The 27,680-nt window shown below is 39.1% G+C and overlaps 1 long non-coding RNA gene across 2 annotated transcripts in view; it reads left to right on the top strand.

The window, feature by feature from the left end:
- Positions 1-17,394, top strand: part of LOC108301858 — a 45,268-nt gene extending 27,874 nt beyond the window's left edge. For both annotated transcript variants that reach the window (XR_005199606.1, XR_001824094.2), the window contains exons 2-3: positions 66-265; positions 13,728-17,394. This is a non-coding gene — a long non-coding RNA (uncharacterized LOC108301858). The remainder of the gene's footprint in view (positions 1-65; positions 266-13,727) is intronic.
- The last annotated feature ends 10,286 nt before the right edge of the window (positions 17,395-27,680 follow it).

The following is a 27,680-nucleotide window of genomic DNA, read 5'->3' as shown; positions in this document are numbered from 1 at the left end:
AATGATGAAGGGATATTCAGGTTTTCCAACTAAAGAATAAAGTAAATATTTTGATTTGGTTGCAGATCCAGAGAATGAACCTCATGGAAAGCTGCAAAAAGAACTTGGGGAGGGTCAGGCAGTCTGTTTTCTTGTACCCAGCCAAGGCACTCTGAAGCCATTATAGAGCCTGTACTGCTTGACATCCAAGGCAGTGCTAATCCTGCACTCACATGTTTTCATGAAGATTTTAGTTGCCTGCTTAGACAAAGAAGATCAAAGAAAGGTAAGGAGTGGAGGGACAGAAATTGTATTTTGCACTAGGCAAATACAATTTGGGATCTGGAATACTAAGAATAGGAAACAGTAAATTACTAGTATGGGCTATGGTAAAGTTTGCCATGTGGATGTCTTTTTCTGCCTCTGCATTTCTTTTGTCACAATTCCCATTTATTTATGCCCCATATATTTCCATGAAGGATTTGAAATGGCTTTAATAACTGACACACAAGACAAAACAAATATTTTCCTCAGCCTACTCTCACTTTAGATTCAAGCTATGGAGCTCACAGCAGGCTCCACAAGAAATTTCTGCCAATGGAACTAATCATTAACTGGTTTTATTATTAACACAAAGAGCATGCATAAAAAACTCTTGCTCTCTTTTTCCTATATAGTTAATGTTGGTCCAGAAAGACAACCTCTTTTCCTCTTTCCAAACATCAAAATTAGTTTTTGTCGCATAAACGTGGCCTAACTAGTCCGTCTATCAACCATAGTTAAAAGATATTAAAACAAGATACAACTTCTCTTGGAAGGCTATTCCTTGTGGTTGCTGAAAGGATAGTGTGAAAACTTTATTGTTTCAGATTGGACCTCCCAAGCTTGACTGTGAATTTTTATGCCTGAGTGTGTAAAAAACTCCAAGAAAAACACAGCCCAAACCACCACATTTTGCTTGCTTTCAGGTTCAAACCCTATAAAACCACCACATTTTGTATGGTTTCCACTCCAAACCATAAGTTGGCATGAGGTCTCACTAGACGTTCTGCTCAGGTCTAATTGAAATGTTTACCAACCTTGACAACATTTTTTTGTGAACTTGTCACTTATTTGGAATGCAGGTGAAACAAGCTGAGTTCTCAGCAATAGTTGCCTCATTTTGATTCCTTTACTCTATCCCCACCACCCAACTATAGACATGGGGCACTTTTGTTGTCCTCAGTCAGTTATTATTACTCCTTCTGTGACATTCTGCTGATGGTTGCCTTGGACCTTCTAACTCCTTTTTTCCCCTCCAAACTTATGTCTTCTGTGTATCATCCTTCCAGATTATGCACTTTTAAGCTAATTAGATAAATCAGCTTTGCTAAGGTGTTAACAAGATTTCAAAATTCTTAGGGAATGCACAGGGCACTAGATTGTGAGTTTGTTGTGGCAGGCATAGCCTCTTGCTGACAATTTAGAATTGGTAGATAAAACATGGGATTTTTAATTGCTAAATCTGACAATCCCATGACCACTATATCTTCATCTTCTAGTAACTCCCACACAGTATGTTCTCAATAAATACTGATTGAAAATGACTACATGAAAGTAATGGAATATATATCTATATATATATAAATCCTTTGATTCTCTCTAAAACCTATTACATAGGGAGCTGAGTCACCTCTTAGGCCTGCTTTTATGATTGCAGGCTTCTGAGTTTGTTTTTCATGGAGATTCGAGTAGGTGCGTAATCTTTGACTTTTCTTCCTTCCGTTGTTTTCTTCTGGTCATTGTTCTAGAGTAGCATCTGTCTTCCTTGGAAGAGCCTGTAGAATAGAAAGGAGTGAGGGAGGGATCACCTGCTATTGTTGCATTGTTCAATAAGGGAAGAGCAATCCTGAAAACTGGGTTGGGAGACTTTGAGAGAATGGAGAAGCTAAGCAATCGCATCCTACTGTCATTCTCTCCCCACCAGAAGTGGGAGTTCCCTTAATAAGTACAAACAGGAGACTCTTGGGAGTCCACAGGGGCTGAGAGGGGAAGTTATAATCTCAGATTGGGCTGACTAGAATCTTTATAAATAGTCCTAATACCCCCAAAGTCATCATCGTGAGGACCCTTAAGGCCTCTGTGGAAGTGGAAAAACTCTGCAGCATGTTTATTTTATAATTATGTTAAATTATCAATTACATTTATCATTGCAACTGCTGTAAAATCACAAGGGTGTTCTTATTTTTATAACTAGGGGCCATTGGGCATAAATGCAGCGTTGCTTTGTCTTTATTTGTTGCATCTATTGTTTTTTTCAATAAGTTCCCAGAACTTTTCCGATACTTTCTTATACCTTTCTTTTGGTGAAGTCAGTAGCTTTTGGAAAAATGAGACTTGGAAAACAAAGAACTTGGTGGAGAAAGTGCTTATGCTTTAGGGAACTCTTAAGCACATGCTATGTTAGTATGTTGTATGTTTATTTAGAGCTGTAACTAAAGTTCATGGTTGATATATTTTCATGTATTGGTTGCCCCGGAAAGGCAAGGGAAATACTTTAACCTTGAGACAAACCAGGTCTGAGCTGGACTGAGCCCAGGACTCTCCTACACACTAACTCTCTCAAATTCTGTTTTGTAAGTGGATTATCTCTGCCACTTGTTTATCTGATTTCTAGAATCTACTTCTGGCCTCAGGCACAATGACAAATAGAGGAAAACTATTTGCCATCTTGCTACTGAATTCTGTTCCTGTAACAAAACAAGGTCAAAGTGCTTTGAAGGCCCATCCAGGAGGAGTACTTTCAAAAGTGTAGAAGGTTGGTTTTCTACATATGATGGTTAAACATAATGTGGGTTTTATAGTCAGTTTTATCTGGAATGTAATTCTGGATCTGTCCTTTCTTAGCTGGAATTGAGTTCTTTTATCATTCTAGGCTCTAGTTTTCTAGTTTGTAAAGGGGAGGTAATTTACTGTATCTACTGCATAGGGTTGTTAGAATTAAATGACCTATTTGTGGTGAGTTTAGCTCATATATAGTGGTCAACAAATGGCAGTCATTATTGTTTAAAGTCTAGAACGGAAGACTTAATTTTTAAACAGAATCTCAGAATGTCCCTGTCCACAAGTACACCTGTGTGGCCTGGATCTCACTTGTGGGCCATGATGGAAAGTGTGGCAGTAATGTCCCTGTACCTGGCTGGCCACATTCCTGGTCCCTCCCTTGAATGTCCAGCCTCTGGTTTAACTGGAGTTGGAAGACAGGGTTAGAACACTCTTGCACCCTCTGAGATAGCCAGGGTTGGGGCCTGGTGGAAGGTGGGTGAGGCTTCCCTGGTGCCAACACAAATTGCCTTTGACCTTCCCAGCTGCTCCTTCTACCCAACTTTCTCAGGGTTGTCTGGGGGCAAATGTGGTCCCAGTCCTGCAGAGGTGATGGCTTGGCCCACTGCCTGGGGCTCTGCTGGGCTCCTGGCCCTGCCCTCAAACTTCTAGCTCTCTTCTGGCTCAACCAGAAGTTCAGGTGTGAGGTGGCCTAGTGTTGTGTGTTGGCCTGGGAGAAGGGTGGAGAACAACACTTAAGCAATTTATCTACAGGCACCCTGGGGAAATTTGTGTGTGTGTGAGTGGAATTTTACTGCATGCTGTTTGTCCCTTTTACCTACTTTGAACTTTCTTTCTTTCTTTTTTTTTTTTTTTTTTTTTTGAGACAGTCTCGCTCTTTTGCTGAGGCTGCAGTGCAGTGGTGTGAGCTCAGCTCACTACAACCTCTGCCTCCTGGGTTCAAGTGATTCTCCTGCCTCAGCCTCCCAAGTAGCTGGGATTACAGGCGTACACCACCATGCCTGGCGAAATTTTGAGTAGAGACAGGGTTTCACCATGTTGACAAGGCTGGTCTCGAACTCCTGACCTCAAGTGATCCACTCACCTTGGCCTCCCAAAGTGCTGGGATTACAAGCGTGGGCCACAGCACCCAGCCTTACTCTGAACTTTCAATGAGTTCAATTCCACTAAAAGCATAAAAGCCACTGCAGATGAGTTGTGGAAAGAAGAGATTAGAGGAAGAAGGAAGCACTTGAGATGGGTTCCTCCCTTCAACATTTTACCATCTTCTTCCTTTTAGTCTTTCTAGAATGTCCATCTGTTTCTGGCCATTATAGAAAGAGAAGCTGAGTTTTAGAGTTAGGAGCTTTGAAATTCTTATTTCTTCATCTTTGCCCACCCTTCTAACCCTGTGTTCTGTTCCTTCTGCTATTCTTTTTTCTTAGAGCATAGGAAAGGGGAGCTTTTAAATGAAACTTAAAGTATGGAAAAAAAGAACTTCAGAGGAAAATGAAACAAGGGAGATGAGGCTGGTAAAGTAAGGAAAATGGAGAAGAGGAGGAGGAGGAAGGGTTAGCTCCTAAATTCCAAGTTAAGAGGAAACTGTCTCAAATTGACATGGAACAGGCAAGGCCTCCTGAGTTACTTAAACTTCAGAAAAGGATCCACCGAAATTTGATAGAAATGGAAAAGGAAATGCTTGGGGTAGAGAACCTCCAAACATTAGTAATGATTTTGAACAACTCAAAGTATTGAGGCAATCTGCAGGCTACATGCCTGTAGATCACACATGCAGAAAGATCAAAAGGGTTAGAATTATCTGTTGATATTAGTAATATTTCTTGACATCTAGCTAGAATTGGTAATTTTAAGTTTTAGATTCATTTCTTTGGTGATAGCTATGATATATTTTATAGATAAGAATTATATCCATAGGCTTGCTATCATAGGCTCCATTTTAATTAGCATTAATTTAGTCTCCTGTTTTTTTTTAAGCACATTTGAAACATTCATTTATCCTAGAAAAGTCATTGCCAAATAAAAAGATGATTCCTGTATGTATAAAAGCTATACATTAAGGAGGAGTGTCCCAAAATATGAAAAAAGTCAATTAACCTAAATAGTAACTGTTACAGGAACAAATATTTTCCTTTATGGGATTATATCATTTATATGAATTTGTATAATAAATTTTCTAAATGCTTTTGTGATGACGGAAGACTCTGCTTTGAATGAATTTCAGGTGTTTCATGTCCCCAGCAGAGGGGCAGCCACCCATAGCTGGGAGGTGGCCATAGACATCTCTGTGCCTCCAGTGCTAGCCCAGTGCTGGGCACATAGAGGCTCCAGTGTTTCTCAAGCCAAACTGAACTGTGAAGGAAAATAGTGAGGAGGAAATCATGAGGAAGGGTTATTTATTTGTTTGTTTGTTTTAACATCCTTATTACCTTGGTGGCAATCTGGTTTAGAGACCTACTCTGATCTTTTTTCTTGAGACTAAGCATCCAGAATATTTTAATAAAAAAATTTTTTTAACCACCATTTGTTGAGCAGTTATTACGTGTCAGGCCCCTAAATATACTGTGTGCTTGGGACTCTTCACAGGTGAGATTATTTAATGCTCACACAGCCCAGTGATGTGGGAATACAGACTCTTTTCTACGCAGTGCCTCACTCCACTGTGAAGGCTCAATAGATCATAAACAATAGCAGTAACAGCTGTGAAAGGAATCCAGGGATCAATTTGTTGGAATAAAGCAAAACAGGGCTTTACCATATGGGAGATATATCTAAGATGGGTTTATGAGATGTAGGATGATTTTTCTTGTAGCCTAAGGGCTTTCTGGAGGGAACCTGAAATCTTTTCACTATGCCCACATCATTGCCAGATATGGATACAGTGAAATTGACCTTATCTTGTCTGTGTATATCTGTGTGTATGTATGCATACATGTGAGTGTGAAAGTGGAAAATTCTGGCTCATATACTAAGTTTCAATTGATCTCACACTCACTTTCTTATGTACAAATTTCTTCATGAACCTTATAAATATGCAGAATTCTGCCCCCCCAACCTTGCATGTGCAAATAAATTCATGTTCACTAACATGTAAAACCAGTGGCAGTAAAATAATGATAAAACATGGTTATTTCATAAGGGATATGGTTAGTCTTGTATTCTCATAGTAGGATATAATGGAGTCCTCTACAAAACCTGTAAAATTTTATAATAATTATTGACACCATTAATCAGAATTTGCCATGTGAACAACTCAGGGATCTGTTGTATCAAGCTGTCATGTGGTTGCAATCATACCTTTTAACTGCCATCAGAGGTAACTGTCAGCAACACCATATCTTCCCTCCAGTCTATTACAGCTTCAGTTCCCCAGGGCTCCATCCTGAGTCCAGGGCGATTTGTATTGTACACTAATAACCTGCTGATTGTCTGCACAAAAGCAAAATCATACACTGTTCAGGCAACACAGTGATTCCACACAAAAGCAAAGGACTGTCTGGCATCAAATAATAGTACCTTGTAGACAGTTACAAAAAAAACCTGAAGTAACCAGAGAGAGCCTGGGCTGGCACTGGAAAACTGTCCAAAATCCTACCCTGACCCTCTTTTATCCTGCTCCCATATTCCACTGACTCTGCAGTGTGTATGTGTGTGTGTCTGTGTCTGTGTCTGTGTGTCTGTGTGTGTGTTTATGTCAAATGGGCTGATTTTCCCTAGAGTATTTGTTACTAAGTCATTTATCTGTTTAATGATGGAGAATAATTCCTGCTGAGACTCTGACCCAGATTCCAAAGCTTTATTCCAAGGCTTGGCTTGTTTGCTTGTTCACTTGTCTATTCTTTCATTCGCTCAGTTGATTATTTTAAACCTGTTTTTATATACCAGCCACTGTGCTAGGCACTGGGATGATAATGATGATAATGGTGAACAAGATTCATTCTCAAATCTCAAGCCCTTTGTAGTCTTGTTGGAGCTAGTGATCGGTCAACTGGCAGTTACCCAGTGCTTAACAGACTGTCAAAGAGTTTCAACTCAATTCTAAAAAGATTTAAAGAAAATGTGAATTGTAACACATTGGACAATCAAGGCTACTCCACTAGCCTGCAAGCTTGTTTAGAGCAAGAACTGAGTCTTGTCCCTGGAATTACTCCCTGGAATTACTCATAGCTCTGAGCACAGAAAGTGCATAGAGTATATGTTCTATTAAATGTATTTTTTTTTTTTTTTTGAAACAGAGTCTCACTCTGTCACCCAGGCTGGAGTGCAATGGCATGATCTTGGTTCACTGCCACCTCTGCCTCCCAGGTTAAAGTGTTTCTCGTGCCTCAGCCTCCTGAGTAGCTGGGATTACAGGCATGCACCACCACGCCTGGCTAATTTTCGTATTTTTAGTAGAGACAGTGTTTCACCATGTTGGCCAGGCTGTTCTGGAACTCCTGGCTTCAAGAAATCTGCCTGCCTTGGCCTCCCAATGTGTTGCGATTACAGGTGTGAGCTACGGCAGGCCTAGCCTAAATGTTGTTGAATTTTTGAGATGCCTAAGAAAAGAATCTTCAGCTATAGACAGTAGATTGCAGATCTTAAAAGAAGAGGCTTTGGTGTTAGTTATGGCCTTGGCCTCTACTCATAGTTTAACTTAGTAACCAGTGACAGCCCCATCCTATCCAATTTATTAATCCATTTCAAAACATATGTGCTTAACACCTATGATATGTCAGGGCACTACTAAGTAGGTGTTAACGTGAACAAGATAGAAACAGGATCTTTCCTATGGTAGCTCCCAGTCAGGGGGTGTGGGGACCTCGAATTGGCAGAGAGGATTTCAATAAAGTGTGTTAGATTTTATGAGAGAAACTGTTGCATTGGCTGCCTGAGGGGAGAGTTTAGGAGGTCAGGAAGAAGAGTGCTTCAGGGGCAAGAGACAAAGTATGCAAAGGCCTGGAGGTGAGAATGAGCAGGGTGCATTCTGGGGACTTTAATATATTAAGAGGTATTGCATTGTCACCTGGAATGAGAGGACCTTGCAATAAGGCTGGGAAGGTGAGTAGGGACGGATGCTGAAGAGCCCTGTAGGGAATGCTAAGTGGTTTGGACTCCATCTTAAGATCAAAAGGAATTTATTGACTAGATTTGAGCAGGGCAGCACCATGATAAAATTTGCATTTCAGAAAGACTGCTTGGGTTAGATAGTGAAAGAATAATTGTAAAGGGTGAAATATCAGGAAGGCTTTTGCAGTAATCCGATTGGAAGATGGTCCATAATCCAAGAGAGTGGTATAGGGGAAAAATGCGTAAGTTTGAGAATCCAACAAGTCTTGGCTCTAACACTTACTATCTAAGTGACTTTTAGTAAATAACCAATTTTCCATGGTCTCTACTTTTTTTTTTTTTTTTTTTTTTTAGTGACATTAACTTTGCCTATCTAATGTGAGGCTTAAATGGAATACTGTATGTAACATGCCAGACATTATGCGACATACTTTTCTAAATGACAGCCCTTTCCCATTGTTGTCAATGATATGACCTCCTCCTACCTCCTTGTATTTCTTTCATTTCAATGTACAACTTGATGATTTTCAATAGGATACTTTGCTACTGTTATTGTTGGTCCTCTTTATCTCTGCACCATGTGTATGGCAGAGGCTTTTCCTTTTTGCTTCTGTCTTCTTGTCTACTGCCCCTCTCCCAGAATGCTCTGAGTCATCACAAGGTTACTTCTGGAAAAGTCCATTCTGTTGAATGCGTTATTCCAGTTTGGATGATATTACAACCAATGAAAATCAAGTCTGGTGAGTGCTAAAATCCTTGCTCCCTTCCCTTGAGGGACTTGCTGGCAACTGCTTTCTCCTCCTCCTCATGCCCTTGGAATGCAGCTTTGGTGTTATCTTTGGCACTTCTTAGGGCTGCTTCTTAAGCACTTGTGGAGAGAGAACTTTGTATATTTTACAGATTAGACCTATTTTCACTTTGAGAATATTCCAGAATCCTGTCATATTTTCCTTTCTGACATCTCTAAGACTCATCTTTTCCTGTGAGTCTCCAATCACTAAAATCCTTTCCCATAGTTTGGTCTTCTTTTTCATTTATTCCTTATAAATGCCTCCATTGTGGTCTTTATTCTTGAGTTCGCTCTCTGTTAAGGCAATCTTCTTGGTGCCTTCATTACAACATCTTTTTAAAATGCCTTCACTGGTTTCTCTCATCTGCATTAAATCTGGACATTAGGGACTTTCACTGTTCTTTGTTGCCTGATTCTTTTTTTTTTTTTTCTGTTGTTCTTGCTGGTTTTCCATATTTCTTCTTAATTTCTTAATACCTGAACTCTTTATATGTGTTTTTTTTTTAAATTTCCCTCATTCATTTTTGTTTTCCTAGGCAGTTTTAAAGCTGTCTCTTCCCCAGCCAAGAACATTTTCTTTCCCTTTCATATGCCAAACCCAGCCTCTAACAAGTTGTATCCTGTAACCCTTCTCCATTTCTCTCGCAGCACTCTTCCTCACATTTGCTAATGTCTCTCTCTTCCTTATGATAGTCTTTTTTTTTTTTTAAATCAGTGTACACTATAGCTATCTAATAGAGTATATGTGTGTCCCCTTTTGATACAATCAGATCTATCATCGATCAGGGAAGGTCTTTGCTATTAGTGCACTTGAGTACATGCTATTGCCTCCATTGCTACTACCTTTGTTTGGGGCTGACAATTACAATTACCACCCGGTTGGTCTCACTGCCTTGGTTATCTTTCCTGGTTATTCTGCCTTTACATCGTCCTCAGAGACGTCTTGGTGGTCTGGACCCCTTGCCTTCTTCAACAAAACAGAACAGCAAAGTTCTGGCTTTCCGTGGCCTAGAAAATAAAGTTCTTCTTCCTTAGGTGTGCATCAACAGTCTTCAGACCCTGGCTCCTCCTCACTGTTCCTGACTCACCCTATCACTTTTAACCCCAAATCCTAAATCTCAGTAACATAGAACTGCTTGAGGAGACAATTTACTATGTGTTGAGGTCAAGAGTGTTCTGCTAGAGACCAATATAGTCTGCAGAATTATTTACTATCTTTTAAAAATGAAAAAGATTTTCTGTAAATGTCTGTTTTCCTGGCTTCATCTCAGAAAATATGGCAACACTGTACCACCCACCCACCCAGCGGTAGAGGGTTGGAGTGGAATGGGAAAGCCCTCTTGGGTGAAGCAGCTCTGTCTGCAGTTTGCCATAGTTTCTGCACTCCTGTTTGCCTCCTCAACATTGAGGCAAAGCATCATTTGCCATTTATCACTGCTCTTGTGCTTTGTTTTATCCCCTAGTATTAGAAGAAAATTGTACCACATGTCTATAGATGAATCAAAGATGAGTCAATACTGTTTTGTTTTTCAAGATGTGCTATATGGGGCCCACTTGACACTATCATTGTCCTGCTCCTGCAGACATCTGAGTTGGATCTCTGACAGAGTGGCTTAGCACTAAGGGTCTGTGTTTACATTCTGGGTCCATCACTTTCTAGCTGTGTGGTTTGGGGCAAGTTACTTAAACATTCTCTACCTTAGTTTTCATATCTATAAATCGAAGATGATTTATGGAAAGTGCTTGATATATCTCAGCTACATTTTGTCATCATTATTATTATTCTGCTTTCCACAAATCTAATGATAAGAATGACAGATCCATGAGGGACATGGTTTGGGGCAGGCTTTGGGGCAAGGGGTCTTTTGGTGCCTATTAAACCACATCTCCCTAGTTATGAGTTTGCCACTTACTAGCTGTAGACTGGTCAAGTTATTTAACCTTACTATGGCATCATGTTGTCATATTTAAAATGTTAGTGATGACAGCATAATCATAATAATATCCACATTTTTGTTAATGATGCCTCATCTGAGATTACCACGTACTGAGCCAACCATGTACTATGTGTAATGGATGCCTGTCTGCCACATAGTAAGTACAAGTGAATAGTAGTTATTATTGTCATCAGCTGCCCTGCCTCTTGCCCAGGGAACATCACCCAGTAGTTGTGCGGTCCCAGGGAGCCAGGTGACCCACCTGCATGTTTTATGTGTTACCTCTGCATGGGCTTTTCAAAAATTGAGATATAATTCATATACCATAAAATTCACTTCTTAAAGTATACAATCCAGTGGTTTTCAGTATAGTCAGAAAGTTGTGCAATCATTACCACTAATTCCAGAAAGTCTTCATCACCTCCAAAAGGAAACTCCACACCCATTAGCAGTCGTTCCCCATTTCACTTTCCCCCCAGTCCTCCACAACCACTAATCTATTTTCTATCTCTATGGATTTGCCTATTCTAGACATTCCATATAAAAGGTATAAATGAAATCATATGATATATGGCTGTTCATGGGCTTTTTTTTTTTTTTTTTTGCCTGTGTGTTTTTCTGAGGAGTAAAGCTGCACCCTTTTCCAGAAAACAGATTTCTGCTGGGAACATGAAGGAGCCCCTAAGTAGGAAGTTTCAGTTAGGAAGACAACATCAGCCATTACTAACCTAAGAGAAACAAAACCAAACAGACTTAGATCCTAGGGGTCAATGTGAGTATGTTAAGAATTTTGAGGAGCAGCAAACCATTAGTATAAAGAAGCAACCAAGTTAGATTACCTTGAATTCTTTACAGCCTGACCCTCAACACACCGTGGGAATCTCAAATGTCCATCTGTGGACTTCCTGCCTTAGATTTACCTCACAGTTGGTGAAAAAGACACATTCTGGACCCTTTCTGAGGCTAACTGAATCAGAATTCCCAGGGTGGAGGTTGAGGAACTGCCAAAGATGGTTCTGCCAGGAAGTAGGTTTGGAAATTGTTGACTTACGTGGGGCAAGGTTATATGACATGGATACGGATCTGTGTTGTATTTCATCCTCAACAACACTGCTCTGTAATGTGGATGTTCTTTTTAAGTGAACATGTCTGATCTTCTTGGTAGAGTTTTACAGTTAGGGCTTATTTTTCTTTGCCCATCTCAGTCCCCTGCACACAGCTGTACACAAAGTAGGGGCTCAGCATATATTGGGTGATTGGTTACACAGGAGGCTTGAAGGCATCACTGGGATACTGCCAGACCCAAAGCCACTAAGGTCAACAGGTCTAAGAGGAGCACTTTTTGCCCATTCTAAACATTCTTTGTTTGAGATTTCAAGCCTGGTGTTTGTTTTCAGGGCTCTGATTTGTGACCCATAGTCAGGAGCCCTTTGATCTTTGGGTTCCAGAAGATGTCCCCAGAGCAGTCCCTTCACAGGGACCTCTCAGCCCTCTGTGCGGTGCTGGTAGGTAGAGGGGTGACCAAGTGTAGGGGTGGTTCCTATACTTGGAAGATCCCATGATGCTTGTTAACATGTAGATACATGTCCCTCACCCCAGACCCACTGAATCGAATTGTTGTCCATGAAGGGAAAATTGCTACCCAGATACTACCCAAATATTACTCTAGAGCTTGAAGAATATGACCTTCTGCCTATGTGTGGAGCACAATGTTCTGTGTTCATGGGAATTTACCTGGATAGGGCTATGGACTGGCCCTTGGGAGACTGGGCTTAGTCCTGGCCCTACCCTTTAGTTAGTCCCTACAGGACACTGAGCAAGCCACTCACCTTTCACTTTGCTTCTTTGTAAAGTGAAGGATTTGGATTAGGGGAGACACCAGGAATGCAGACATGATCACTGATACCTGTAGGAAGTGTCTCTATAAATCCGGGCATCGGTTCTCAAGGACCCACCTCTTCTGTGCGCTCTGAGGACAGAACTGTCTTCTAAGACCGGGGCTAGCATCTGTTCAGTAACATCGGAGGCCATGTTCCCTAAGCCCACTGTTTGGAGGTTTGATGGTTGGTGTGGGATGGTGGTGACATTAAACAAGAAGCATGGGAATGCCCTACCCTTTCCTTACTCACTTGTCCCTTCCTTCTCTTTTTTCATATTCCAGTAATTAAGAGTTTTATGTACACAATCTCCATTTATAAACTGCAGATAGCTCATGGGAGTGTGAAAGCCACCAATTGTTTTTTTTTCTTTCTTTTTTTAAAAATTTTTTGTACTGTCTTATGGTGCTGATAAAGTCAATTTAACCAATTGTTCATACCCTACTATGAAATACTCAATTCTAGCCATTGGAAGACTTTTTGTTTAACTGCTATCTGTTGCATTAATAAATTAGAGTGGGCAGATAATGTCACATGGATGCTGGGCTCCTGGTTCCTGAGGAAGGGGACAGAGGAACCCACCTAGGTGGGGATGGCAGCAAACAGCCACTGATTTGCCAGTGCTCTGGTAATGGCGCTATCACCATCACTTTTGATGTTTTTGGTAGAAATCCCCTAAACTAGTAATGCTTCATTTAGACCATCTTTGGGTGAGATTATTATCATCCTTTCTTATTTTGTTAAAGACTGTGGGAATCAAACATACTGTTTGCCCAGGAACTGGCTAAGGCTTTGGTTACTATAATTCTGATTTTTCATGTGAGCTTAAATCTCAGTTTGTCCCCAGATATTATTTATTCAACTCTCACTTAGGTCGCACAATCGCTGTTCCATTCAGGTCGGTCCTGTGCAGTATTGTGGGGGAAGAAGCAACTTCTTTGCTCTTGATTCTTTGGGCTCTCTCTCCTTTTCCCCTAGTATATCCCTTCCTAGCCCATGTATTCTACATGGCTTATGCATGCAGATTTACTTGCATTTACTTGTATTTAGTTGCAATTATAGTTTTTCCTTTTTCTTTGGTACAACAAAATTAATAAAGAATCCTTAGGCATAATTTGTGTGTTCCTGTAGTCTCTGCCCCATTGTCTGGAAAACCACAAACTTCATTTAGATGCCAGTGAATCCGTCATCAGGCTTAGGGTAAGCCATGCATTTACCAAGATCCTTACTTGAGCAGTGGTTTAGCTGTTTAATCTTTTGTTTATAATTTTACAGTTGCTGAAACAGAAGGAAAATGCACTCCCTTGGAGAAGCATGACCTTTTTGTGTTGCTTCCTACTGCTGTTGTTGAGCTCCTTGGACCCTGCCTCCTGGACACCATCATCAAGAAGACTTTATGGATGGGCCATCCACTCCCTGAGAGAAGAGGAGCATCAGCTGCAGTTTCTCTCTAGATTGCCTTCTTCATTTTGAGTAATGACTGTCAGCAGGGTCAGATTAAAGACAAAACAATGGGACAACTGCTTGGAGGACTAAATTATAAAGGCACCAACATGTCAGTAGTATGATTTATCAGCCCTTCTCTCAGAGAGGAATCTGTGTGGGGTTGGAAGGAATGGTTTGTTAAATTCCTTAAGGGTGGAAAGCAGGTCATAATCAGAATATAGAGGAATATGCTGTTTGGCTGCAGGGTTTCTGTTTTTCTTACTAGGATACATAAACAGGGACTATAGCTAGATTGTTTATGACCCCAGAAGGTAGGATGAGCACCCCCATGATCCTCTTGCTCAGTTCTTACCCATACAGACCTCAACCTTTCCTCTAATAAAGATTGAACAAGTAGTGATTTGAGGGAGACACCAATTCATTAGCCTACATGTCTCTTCTCTACACTCTAGGGCTTCGATAATAAAGACACTGGCAGGCTGTCTGTCTTCCACTTCTATAATGTGAGCCCTTAAGCACTCTTCGTTCAGTTGGGGGTGAGGGTCATTGCTCACAGAGCAGTTCAAGTCTTTACCTAGGGACCCGGTGGTCAAACTCTGTATTGAGTTCATTAGATTACTGGAGACACAAGGTAGAGCTGGGCCCTTCAAAAATACTTGGCTAAAGGATGACATTGCTCGTTATTTGTAGATAAAGCCATCATGGAACACGCCTGGAATCATGAAATATGGAACCAGTAGTCATGTTTAATAATGCAACTAACAGTCAAGTACCTACTGGACACTGAAGAGACTTAGGGGCAAGATAGATATGGTACCTGCCCTCATGGAGTTTACACCATAGCTTTCCCGTAGGTATGAAGAACAGTGGCTACAGCTAGCAAATGGCTACAAAGATATTCTTGAGCCAATGTTCCAATTATTAGGCTAATTCCTGTTTCCTTAATCATGCCTACTGACCATGTTCTATAAGCCTGCATTCTATAAATGGCCTATGAGCATGGGCTGTTTCCCCCCAGCAAATTTTGCAAAGTCCTGTGGTACCAGGGAAAGGGCTTAAGATTAGCAGGGCCTCTGGGGAAGGACATATGAAGTGACTTGGGTCAGGAAACAGGAAGGGATAGGGTTCAAGAAACAGCTATTGCTTTTGTTCTATATAGGAAACTGCAATGTGAAAAATGCTGGGCTGGGAATTTTGAGACATGGGTTTTAGTTTGTGTTCTAATACTAACAAGCTGTGTGACTGTGAGTAAGACATTGCACATTCCACTTGGATGCTCCTTGAGTGTCTCCAAACCCCTCCTACTCTAAAACGTTAAGATCAGGCCCTAGGCTACAGCTGGCCAGTTTGTAATTTTCCTGTTTCTATGCTGTTAGGCCAAATAGATCTTCAACAGTTACTTGATTATTACTTTTTTTCTGAAGTGGGTGTTTTGTCAATGTTTTAGGATACAGTGAGTCTGCTTCTCCCCTTTGAAGTTAGGAAGGTTGCAGCAACATACACTGTAGAACGTATGGAAGCTTTATTCCCGTTTTTCCCACCCCCCGTCTTTCTCCCACTCCTTCTCTTCCTCATATTTCTATTGAACATATGCCATTGCCATGTACCAGTTATGTGCTAGGTTTAGAGATACAAGATAAACCTGATACTTTCCCAGACTCCAGGAGACAAAACCCTCCTTTTTTCATCTGCTGGCTTTCTCTTTGGAAAGAATCAGTGATGTCCCAGGGGAGTGTGCCCATGTTCCAGGGTAACCAACTATAGACAGATGCCCCATTCTACTCAAGCAACTTTAGAGTACCTTGAGATCCACATCAGATAATTATTCAGGGCTGGGCATGGTGGTGCACACCTGTAATTGCAGCACTTTGGGAGGCCAAAGCAGCAGATTTCTTGAGCCCAGGAGCTCAAGACCCACTTGGGCAACATGGCAAAACCCCAGCTCTGCAAAAAAAAATACAAAAATTAGCTGTAGTTGGTGGCCTGTGACTGTAGTACAAGCTACTCAGGAGACTGAGGTGGGGGGATTGCTTGAGCCTGGGAGGTTGAGGCTGCAGTGAGCCGAGATCATGCCATTGTGCCATTGCACTCCAGCCTGGATGACGTAGGGAGACTCTATCCCAGAAAAAAAAAAAAGATAATCATTCTATCCTAGAGTCATTGTGGAAAGATCTATCTTCAGATATAAGGAAGAAATAGTCTTTATTTCTTAGGATAAATCTGTAGAAGGACAGTCCTTCAGACAGTGAAGGCCCTGACAACTTTATACTCTGTAACCCATCCCTTCCCTGGTAGGTAGGACTACTTCTTAAACTTACAAAGTACCTCTAGGCAAATAGACATTTTCATATATACTGTGCTTCATATATCCCTATGTCTGATGACCTCTTTAAAAAGGAAAGGAAAAAGCCTAATCACACAAAAAGATGTTGCTATTCTTACCCTATTGTGAATCCTATATAAGCAAATTCATATCTTTGTTTTTTTCCAACATTAGCAGATCTATTTGATGTATATCTCTGAGTGCAGAAAATATTTTACAGAAAGATAAATCTATGGAATTTCAAATTCAGAATTGTTGATACCTGCTATTTGGTTTGAGAATTTTGTCCTGGGAAATAGTATTAGGGATTTCAATTTCTGACTTAAATGGTAGAATTAGTTACTCTTAACTCTTGATTTTACTTCTGAGTTGAGGTCAAGGAACAGGCAGATACCTCCAGTTAATGTCTGTATCTCTCCATGACCAAGAGCTTTAATTTTCTTGTCTTCATTTTTGCAGATGAACATCATTACTAAATGGATTGATTAGTATTTTATCTTCTCTCCTTGTCCTTACTTTCCCTCTGGTAAATATGTTATAAACAGTGTAAGGCTCATAAATTAGAATCGCTGGTAGGACTTGGAAGAGAAACAAAGGGCATTGATAACTCACACAAATGGAAAATCAACCCTGAAATAATTGACAATATATTCAAATATTTTGGTGCAGTCTCACTCCCATTAAGAAGAAGAGACTCAGTAAATCTATATGACCCTAAACATTCTAATGAAAAGGGGAACATTCTGTCAATCAACTCATATTTCTAAATATCTTGATATTGGCCATTGTAAAGACAAACATACAGATGATGGACTTGTCTTTCTACTTCTCATTTGCATGGTCTGGAGCCTTGTACCTCCAGCCATTGACTCTAAGGCAATTTATATTTGTTTCCTCTTCCCTCTTGAGAGAAAACAAAAATCTCACTTTTCCAAGCAATTAAAACTCTTCTGCTTCAGCTAGGATGAAAGAATTTGGAGTTCTGTCTCCTTGTATATAATTGCATGTTTCATCTTCCTTGTTTTAATGATTGACAGAAAACTGATAAACTGAGACATCTTTGAATCAAGGTTGAATATACTCTCTTGGTGGCCCCATTGCTAATTTGTTTGACTATTTTGCAGGATTTCTTTCTCTGTAATGGAAAGGTTTATTAAATATGAGGGGTGCAAAGCTTTCTGAATACTAATGAACTTATTTGCCAAAATTTAAATGTTCTTCTTGTCAGTGAATGTCTGTCTCTCTTAACAGGATCCAAATTGAATAATGAAGAAAATTAGACTCTATTGTACCCTCAGGAGAAATTGTGGTGAATCGTAATAGAATACAGAGGGGGAAAGGGGTCACATTTTAGAAAAAAGAGTAGATAAATTGGATTATAAAAAAAGGGATTAACTCTGGAAAAACTCCATTCTTTTCAAAAAAATGTACTAATAGTCATTCAATGAGCAGGATTTCCCACTGCACAAGCATCTATACCTTTGGCCAGTGTAGAATGAGAGTAAGGTCATAATCATAGGGAGATGCATGCTAGGTTTCAGTGGTTATAATTTACTAACCTCATTCCCATATAAGGATTTTATATGCCTATGATGGAATGGGAAAATCAATAAACTTGGAAAAGGAACACTATTCTTCAGAGAAGTTCAATGAGAGATAGTTGAGTTGGGGAAATTGCCTCAATTCTTCTTTTAAGCATGTAATAAGGCTCTCTCTTTGTATGTTTACTTCCATTGCCTTGGTGTTATCACTGATAAAGTCAATGATCACAATGCCTTTGCCTTGGCAGCACCTGAGGGACACTGGAGGAACCAGGTAGTTATACTCGTGGCCAAAGAGGAAAGCTGCCAGAACTTTAGCAGCCACACAGGAATAAAAGTAGTGTGTGTGTGGAGTGAAATGAAGTGATGGAGGGAAAGTGAAGGAGAATACAAAGGTGGGACTGTGCAGAGATGGGAGTTCATCCCTGTCCTACACTTGAAATAGGAAGGCATGGACTGGAAAAGGATTAGGTGAGGAAGGATCCCCAAGTAGAGAAAATAAAGGGAAGGCTGCATGCCTCCAGTGTTTGCTAAAATTAATTCTCCTGAGATTTCAGGAGGAGAAATGATCAGGAGAAAGGGAAAACAGCCTCAAAGCCTGTAAAGGTTCAAACAAAATATAAACAAAAAAATTTTTAAAGCTACAACTATGCTCTTCTAATAAGAAAGGCTGGACACTAACAGAAAGCTTGATGACAGCAGGATTTGTATTTAGCAATTTATTTAGATCCCTAAGAGAAAAGGCTTATGTGACATAGATTCATAAGATAGAAATGTGTCTTTGGCTAGCTATGATACCAGGCTTCACTCTCAAAGGAGAAAACGAATGGTTGGTGCATCTCAGATGAACACCAACCAACTGTGCAATATTTCATTTGAGAATGCATTTCCTTGTAGTATCCATGATTAAATAAAAAGAGACCTAGTGTATTTGATTGCTTCTGTGGCAAGGCTTGAGAACTACAGACCTAGATTTCCTACTGGGAATGATCATAGGATTTTTAAAATTAAGTAAATGGAAGGAGATTAAGATTCATCTCTATCATTTCAAATAATGATCTGCACCTTTGGAAACAAAGAGGAAGTTGGAAAGTGGGAAGGTGAGGCAGGTGTGCAAAAATGGGGAAAAGGATGCCACAAGCCAACTAAAACTGTACAATTTGTGAGAAAATTAAATGAACAATAGAGTTTGAAGTATAAGTGAGTAATGAGGAATATGAGATAATGAGATATTTAAAAATAGCAAATTACTTGGAAGAGTGAGGATGAATGATGGGAGATGGTTAAGGGATTTGGGAAGGCAAGGAAGAGAAGAGATGCCTGGGATGGGAAACAAAACGTGATTAATGGCTGTAAAAGGGCACGTTTGGACTCTCGATGGCATATCTTTCCAAACTTTGGAGAATGTGCACAACCTAGTAATAAAGAAGGAAAAGATTGAAAGAGTTCATGGTTAACATGAAATTGTGAGGACAATAGAGGAAGCAGTAGGTGTCATTAGTCCTATTAGTCCTCAGGAATGAAAGCATTTCTAGAGAAACTTATTAATCTATGTTCTTCATTTATGAGCAGAATAGTTTTCATCTACTTTTTACAAAAGTTTTATGTATAAAATGAATGCTATTAAAGGAAACAAAAGCTAAGCATTATCAGGAAACTTGAAGAAAAGATTGCACCTAGAAAAACGGAAGTAAACCAGCAAACCTGTTTCAGAGCCTTTTCTATAAAATTTTGAAATTTATCATCTTAATGAAAGAACTGGAAATCGTTTTTTGAAATTGAAATGTGAGTAATAATAAGGGAGAAAATTTTAAGTTATAAATATTTTAGAATGCATTTTTTTTTTTTTTTTGAGACGGAGTGCTCTTGTTGCCTTGGATGGGGTACAATGGCGCAATTTCGGGCCACTACAACCTCTGCCTCCTGGGTTCAAGCGATTCTCCTGCCTTAGCCTCCCAAGTAGCTGGGATGACAGGGATCTGCCACCATGCCCGGCTAATTTAGAATGCATTCTTTTACATTTTTTCCCCATAAAAATGAGAGGAAGCTAAAAACCTTTGGGTATTGCTTTAAACACTTTGGATAAGAGGACTTAGAGTAATGTAAGGTTATTGTTAGTAGCAGAAATAACAATAATTTTTGAAAAATATTAATATTTGCAGCAGGATTAAATGCCAGTGATTATCCTTTTTGCTTTCTTGTGTTTATGTAGGAGATTCCATTCAGCCAGACGGTACCAGACCCCCTTTGGAGAGAAGCTGATAACGTAATTTAGGTGGAAAGGTTTAATGAGATAATGATGCTAAGGCCAGTTAACACCTAATAACAACATAACCACGAGGGATGATATTGTTGCTTATTAATTATAATGATGCAGAGGAAAGAGGCAAGGTGGCACTCATTTAGCAGAGAGTATTCAGGAATAAGGCTGTTTTCCCAAAGGGGAAGTGTTGCAGTCAGAGGAGAAGTAGGTCAACATTTAGCAGAGTTTGAAATTTATGGCCATTGGGTTATACTAGCAACCACAGAACTGAAGGCCAAGCAGGAGGTAACAGATGCCTTCCTGATGGTGGCCAGGGATGGAGTGGAGACTGCTGTGGTTGCTGGGCCATGCACGGAGGCAGACTCCAGGCTGTTTTGGATTCCACAGTGGCCATTCGTGGGCAGACAGGCAGGTGTCCAGAACTGGACTGGATGTGCTTCCAGTTAGTTCTGTGACCTTCCCCTCCACTCCACTGGGTCGGGTGAGTCAGACCCAAGGATAGCTCTTAAGTCAGTGTTGGCACCCAACTTTGTTGAGGGGATCCAGAAGATTCTTTGGTCCTGTTTTTAGAGGTGCAGATCTAGCTGTTATCTGTTGACTTGCATTTATGATTTCTTGGTGTTGGTCATTAACCACATTCCACTTCCTGAATTTACTGTGGGTCTGGTCACCTCCATGTTTGCCCATGATGGCAAAATTGTAGCGTGAATTTATTGCAGCTACTCTAATGTCCATAGTAGTCAGGTGGTCAGGAATAGAGAATTTGAGGAGGAAACAGCCATGTGAAAGAAACATGGAGCTTTTTGGAAATCTTGTGACTCCTCAAGGGAGGCATAGAAGCTTGAAACACAGGACTAGCCTGGGGAAGTTAATTTGGGGCCAGGCAAGGCATATAAAAACTCTACTTCTTATTTACCTCCTTTTCCCGATATGGGTCTCTCTGTGAGTCCTGGATCCTAGGCTTTGCTGCCTCTTTTCTTGGGTCTTCGGATGCCAATGATAGGGGGTGGTTTTCTACACATTTTTGTGTAGTTAATTTTATTAGCTGGATGAAGATTACCTCACAGGATTTTTCTTGTCCTATGTAATGATCTCACTGACCCCTGAAATAGAAAAGAATATTCTCGTCATTAGCTTTTTAATGCAAGTATATTTTATTTTAGTAAATGTGTGGTGTTAGGCAAGAAGTGACAAGAGCTAGACTAGAAAATGGAAGATATAGCTGTAGTCCCAACCCTCATGCCCATCAGCTTTGTCACTGTGGACAAGTTGCATGCCTTTCTGAGCCTCAGTTTCTGCATTCATAAAATGAGGGGTTATTGAGGGTAATCTTTATGGTTAGAAAGCCATGTCCAGCTTTAAAATTATGCATTTATGCTTCTATGGTTCTATAGATCCTACATCTATTAAACTTATATGGGGGAATTAATTGATAAACCCATATAAGAAGAGATATTTCCTTAAATCTACAGTTCAAAGTAGACAATTAAAGTCAGAGTTAACAAGGAACCAATGCCATAACTATTGAGCATTAACTATGTGGCAGGCGCTTCACAGATGAGGAAATAAAGATTTTCCAAAGGTTAAAGAAATAGTTCAAGATCATATAGTCAATAAGGAGTAAGACCAGTGCTCAAACCCAGGCATCCCTGAAATTGAAGCTCATGAACTTCATCACCACTGTGTGCATCTCCCACTGTTTAGAACCCAAATGCTTATGTTTTATAACTTACGGCACCAGCCACCAGAAATTTCTTCAGTCATAATGGTTCCCAACTGGAATGCGGGAGGAAGCAAGGCAAGGAGTAGTTTGAAAACTCTTCCCATTATATTCTGATACACATATGTTTCTGCCTCTAAGTTCAGCTGCTCTCTTTGAGAACTAACTTGGCCAGAGTCATTCTGACATTATTACCTGAGAGTACCTTACTTGAAAATTTTCTGCTATGTGCAGGTTCATGTTTCTGTTTCTTCTTACATGTCTTCAGAGCAGGTAGAGACATTGAACACAATTATTCCTTTTCCAAATAGGGAAGTGAAGCAAAGAGAATTGAATGACTTAACTTTACTCACCTACCTAGTGGTCCCAGAACTGACATCTTCCATGCCTAAGACTAGCTGCCACAAGATATTGTCTTTCTAGCCAATTCAGTTAATAATGTATTTTATATAGAAGGTAAGTTTTACTTTTTTTTTTGTTCTGGAGTTTTCCCTGTAAATGAAGTATTTTAGTGACATTAGGTTTTTGGTCTTTTGTTTTTTTGTAATATCTGTAAAAGCAGCCTCACTGAAAAGTATCAATTGCAATAACCATTGACAAATGCCAGAGAGGAGCATAGTTTCTTAACCAAGAATTTCTGTTAGCAAAAAATTACTTTCTAGATACTCATTGATTTTTCCTAGAAAAAATGCTTCATCGAAATCACTACAAGGATTCAGGAACCCAAAACAAAGAGGGGCTATTCATTGTTTGTAACTTCTTTGAAAGTAATAAAAACAATCAATTTGTTTGAAAATAAAAATGTTAAAACCTAGAATTTTAAATTGCCTTTCAATAATTTATTTTAATTCTTCATAGAAAAGGCCCCAGATTTAGTTGTTTTTTTTTTGTTGTTTGTTTTCTTTGAGCTGGGGGTCTCAGTTTGTTGCCCAGGCTGGAATGCAGTGATGTGTCTCCATTCACTGCAACCTCAACCTTTTGGGTTCAAGCGATTCTGTTGCCTCAGCTTCCCAAACAGCTGGGATTACAGGTGCCTGCCACCATTCCTGGCTATTTTTTGTATTTTTAGTAGAGATGGGGTTCTAACACATTGGACAGACTTAAACTCCTGATCTCAAGTGATCCGCCCACTTCGGCCTCCCAAAGTGCTGGGATTACAGGTGTGAGCCAATGTGGCCAGCCTGATTTGGTTTTAATTCACATTTCTTTGCAGCCTCAAATGATTTCTTTTGCTCTTTTTAAAAATTTTGGGTTTTTTTTTTCATTCTTTTTGCTGAATAAACTCATTATTGCTCAGTGTGGTTGAATTGAGCTCATTGTGAAAAATTAGAACCATCCAGATATAGGATTTGATTAAATAAAGATAACAATACAGTATTATATTACCATTTAAAAGAATGAGGCAGCTCTGTCTATGGAATGATATCCAAGATATATAGTTAAAATTTAAAAAGCAAAGCACAGAACAATGTGTATGGTGTGCTGCCATTTGTATAAATACATACATACTCATTTCTATGCATTGCCTAACTGTGGAAGGATATATAAGGAACTGGTAATAGTCTTTGTCTCTGGGGAGAAACTGGCTGACTCAGAAGTTGTAAGAAGACTATATCCTGTTGTCCCTTTTATATCATGTATAATGTTCATATTGCCTATTTATATTTTTTTAATAAAGAAGAAAGTAGAGCTATCTTTACTGAGATGGAAAAATACAAAAGACATATTGTTAGGTATAAAAAGCAAGGTGCAGAATAGTGTAAATAGTATATGATACTATTTTTGTAATTATACATAAATACATATATACATGTGTATACACACACACACATACACGTCTATAAGGAGATGCGCCAAAATTGTTAACAATAGTTCCCCTAGGGAAAAAGAAAGTGTGTGTGTGGGTGTGTGTGTGCACATATGTGTGCATGCACAGACTTTTCCTTTTTTAATCCTATATGATTATATATTGTCTGATTTTTTTTTACCCAAGGCACATAGTAGTTTATAATAACTCATAAATCTTAACCCCAAAGAATTGCACTTGATTTCTGCACACCTATCAACAAAATTCTCCAGTCTTTCTGGCTAGCCTTATTTTGCTGTTTGCTATATTTATTTCATGGATTCAGTTCAGATTTCCTCTTTGACCTTTTCTCTGAAGCTTTGTAAAGTTTCTATTCCTTTGTCTTTACTCTCATGCATTCGCATTTATCAGTAGGGCCCAGCTATGGTCATGACATGGAAATCATGATACTACTACTGGTAGTTTCTCTCTCAGCCACTTCCCTTTTTAATTAATCAAGAATGGTGAAACTGAAATCCTCCTGATTTCTACTTTACACACTTTGACTTGGGTTACATAAAACTCCATACCTATTTCAGGAAAATTTATTTGCTTTCTGGATGATTCCTACCAACAAATATGTTGTATCTCCAATCTCAAAGAACAAAATCCAAGAAACCTTCTTCAACTCCACATCCCCCTCACATACCACACTATTTCTCTGTTTTCCTTTACAGCAACCCCCTTGACAATGTTGCCTTTAATTTCATAAAGACACTTTCTCCCCTCCCATTCATTCTTAAACCTAATCCTCTCAGGCTTTCAGTCCTAACTGCTGTCCCTAAACTCTCTTGTTGAGGTCACTTACGGTACTTACTTGCTAAACCCAGTGGTCAGTTTTCAGTCCTTTGCCACCCGACTCGTTGGCCACAGTCAATCATTTTCTCCTTGCAATACTTTTTTTTTTTTGGTCTTCTGGACACCTCTCTTTCTTGGATCTTCTGCCTCACAGACCATTCCTTCTGAGTTTCTTCTTTATCCTCTTCATGTTGAAAAGTGGGGACTGCTTATGTCTCAGTTCTTGAGCCATTGGCCTTCTTTATTTAAACTTATTCTCTCAGTGAACGCATCTAGCCTTTGGCTTTGGATGCCATCTCCATGCTGATGACTTCCAAGACTTTTTATGTCCAAACTCCAACTTGTACCTAAACTATGGACTTGGTGTCTTCTTGACACCCCTATTTAGCTTCCTAACAGGCATCTAAACTTAACATGTCCAAAGCAAGTGGACCTACCTGTCTGTACCATATTTTTCATATTGCTAAATGGCAACTTAATTGAAACTCTACTTTGTTCTGAGTCTAACTGCTTTCACTACCTCCGCTACTAAAGCCCTAGTCCAAGCCTCACTATCACTCACCTAGATTAGTGCAATAGCCTCTTATCCGCTTCCTTGCTTCCATCTTTTCCCCCTAAAATCTGTTCACTAAAAAATATAAATCAGGTTATGCCATTGTTGTATTCAAAACCTTCCAATGGCTCCCATCTTATTCAGAGTAAAATCCAGAGTCCTTACCATAGCCTTCAAGGCCTACATGCTTCCTGTATTCACTCTACCTCTCTGGTCACCCCACCCCACATCCTCTCCTCCTCACTGTTTTCATGCCATGTTGACTTCCTTACTGCTTTTTGAACATGCCAGGCATGCTCCTACCTCAGTGGCTTTATACTTGCTATAGCATCTGTCCGGAATGCTCTTTTCTCAAGTATTCACATGACTCAGTTCCTTCCCTTCATTCAACCCAAATGTCACCTTCTCAGAAACCATTCATGAATATAAAACAGCACTCACCTATCTCACTCTATCCCTTTACCCTGCTTTATTTTTACCATCATCTGACACATTATAATATTTTATATATATATATATTTATATATATATATATATTTGTGTGTATATATATATATATTTATATATATATATATTTGTGTATATATATATATTTATATATATATATATGTTAGTAGTTTATTATAAATATGCACTGGAATGTAAGATGCATAAGAAGAGAATTTTTTTGTTTATGACATCTTTAACATTTAGAAGAATATGGTTACAAAGAAAGTACTCAAAAAATATCCCCTGAATGTTGAATAAAGAATGGTGAGAAGTTCACTAAAGCTTCCTTCAGCATATTCAAATTACATTGAATTGCTTTTAAGACAGTTCATTTCTCAATCTCAATTTTCTCCTGTCCTTTTAAAAATTTTGTTTTAACTTTTTATTTTGAAATAATTATAGACTCACAAGTATTTGCAAAAATAGTATGTAGAAGTTCCATCTACCCTTCACCCAGCTTCCCCCAAAAGTAACATCTTCCCTATCCTTTCTTTTTATTATTTCCTGTTTCCTTTACCTCAGTTTCTTCTTTTTTCTGCAAGTGTTTCTACACAGGCTTTCAAGACTCCTTCATCTCTTATTTCACGGCCAAAACATTGGTCAGCTTTCTTCAACAGCAACATCAAATTCCTTCTCCAAGCTGACGGTCCTACCAAGAAAAGGATTGAATACTTCAATTAAATATGCTTAATCCTATTTTTCATAATAACAAAAGAAAGGCTGTTTTATCTTTTGAGCTTGTAGTTCTACTGAGAGATACTGGCTCTTGTGCAAGTTCTGTTTAGCAGTTTGCTGTGATTTCTACAGCCAGGCAATTTGTTGATCCTAATGTGTATTTTCTCTCTTATATTCACCTGTTTAGGAAAAGTTGAATAAAAATAAATACACGATTTCTTTTAAAAAATTATTTATTCTGCTGAGTCTCTGTCATTTTTAAAAATTCAACACACATTTATTGTGTACCTACTATGTGCCAAGCTCCATACCTAACAATGGTCTCTTATTCCCCAAGATAATATATGATGAACATCACCATTATGACATTGTAAGTTCTGAAAGATCAATTGAAAACTCTTGTCTTCCAGGTAAGTAGGTTATTCTCTAAGGAATGGGCATTCATGTTCAGGTCATAAGGGCATTATTATACACTAATAACTGGTTTCCAAGGTTAAAAAAGAACCCATGCACCTTCCAATATGCCTGACATATAAGATAATCTACCATTTGACAAGATAAGGCTCATAAATTTTATCATCAGTAAAAAGAAGACATGACTGGACATCACTAACTGCTATTGTTAAAATGAGCACATATTAAACTCCTTATGGATATTGCCTTCATATTAAACATTAGTTAGAAACCTGCCCTATCTCAGTGTTCTCCCATAATCAATTCCCCTTTCCAGTATTAGTAAGGTAACTCTGTCCCCTGTGTGCCTGAACTGTCCTGGTTTATACCTGTTGTTCCAGCATAATTGTTAATTGCAGCCCCTTTCACTGTCTGATGAATCTTGGTTCCGATGATAAATTATATGGTCAACCTAAGTATTAGGGTCCCTGGGATAAACAATCAAGGTGCCATTCTTATTTATTGGTATTACCTTGTCACAAGCTGTGAAAACAGTTTTTCTTTTGATTGTTTCTTCCTGAGTTGTCACAAAGACCTTCGCATAAAATCACTCTCTCCCATTAAAGTAATTACTGAAACCCCCTTCAATAATGACCACTTGTTTTAGTTTTCCTCCTCAGATTACAAAGACCAAATGTAGAGATTGTTTTTGCTGGGTCAGGAACAAAATTGTTCAGGGGCACTAGCCTTATATAGGGAGAATTTCATCTATCTAATCCACAAAAATCTTGAAGAGACAATTTTTCCTTGGTAACATTATCTTGTAGAAAGAGTCTGTGATTGACTACTAATTTTAGCCCAGAGAATAGAAAACTCAAATGTACTCAATTTCAATATAACATATATTTGTGGCCTAAGATACTTATGTCTCTACAGTTGCTACTAGGGAATGAATGATTGAAAGGTGAGTTTGGATGGTCTCATTAGATGTAATCTCTGTTAAAACTATTTAATATCTATAGTTCATAAGGAAAGGTTTTCTTGAGTTGATAAGTAGAATGACATTTCTGATATGATATTTCTACAGCTATTTTCTTGGCTAATGGTAGTAGCAGTACCACCATTTTTTTATTATTTAATTTTGGAAAATTGACGATGACTTTTTTCATCTAAAGTTGTGT

This window comes from Cebus imitator, unplaced genomic scaffold (assembly GCF_001604975.1).
Source record: "Cebus imitator isolate Cc_AM_T3 unplaced genomic scaffold, Cebus_imitator-1.0 Scaffold37, whole genome shotgun sequence".
Lineage (NCBI taxonomy): Eukaryota > Metazoa > Chordata > Mammalia > Primates > Cebidae > Cebus > Cebus imitator.
This window is presented reverse-complemented; position numbering and strand designations above follow the sequence as displayed.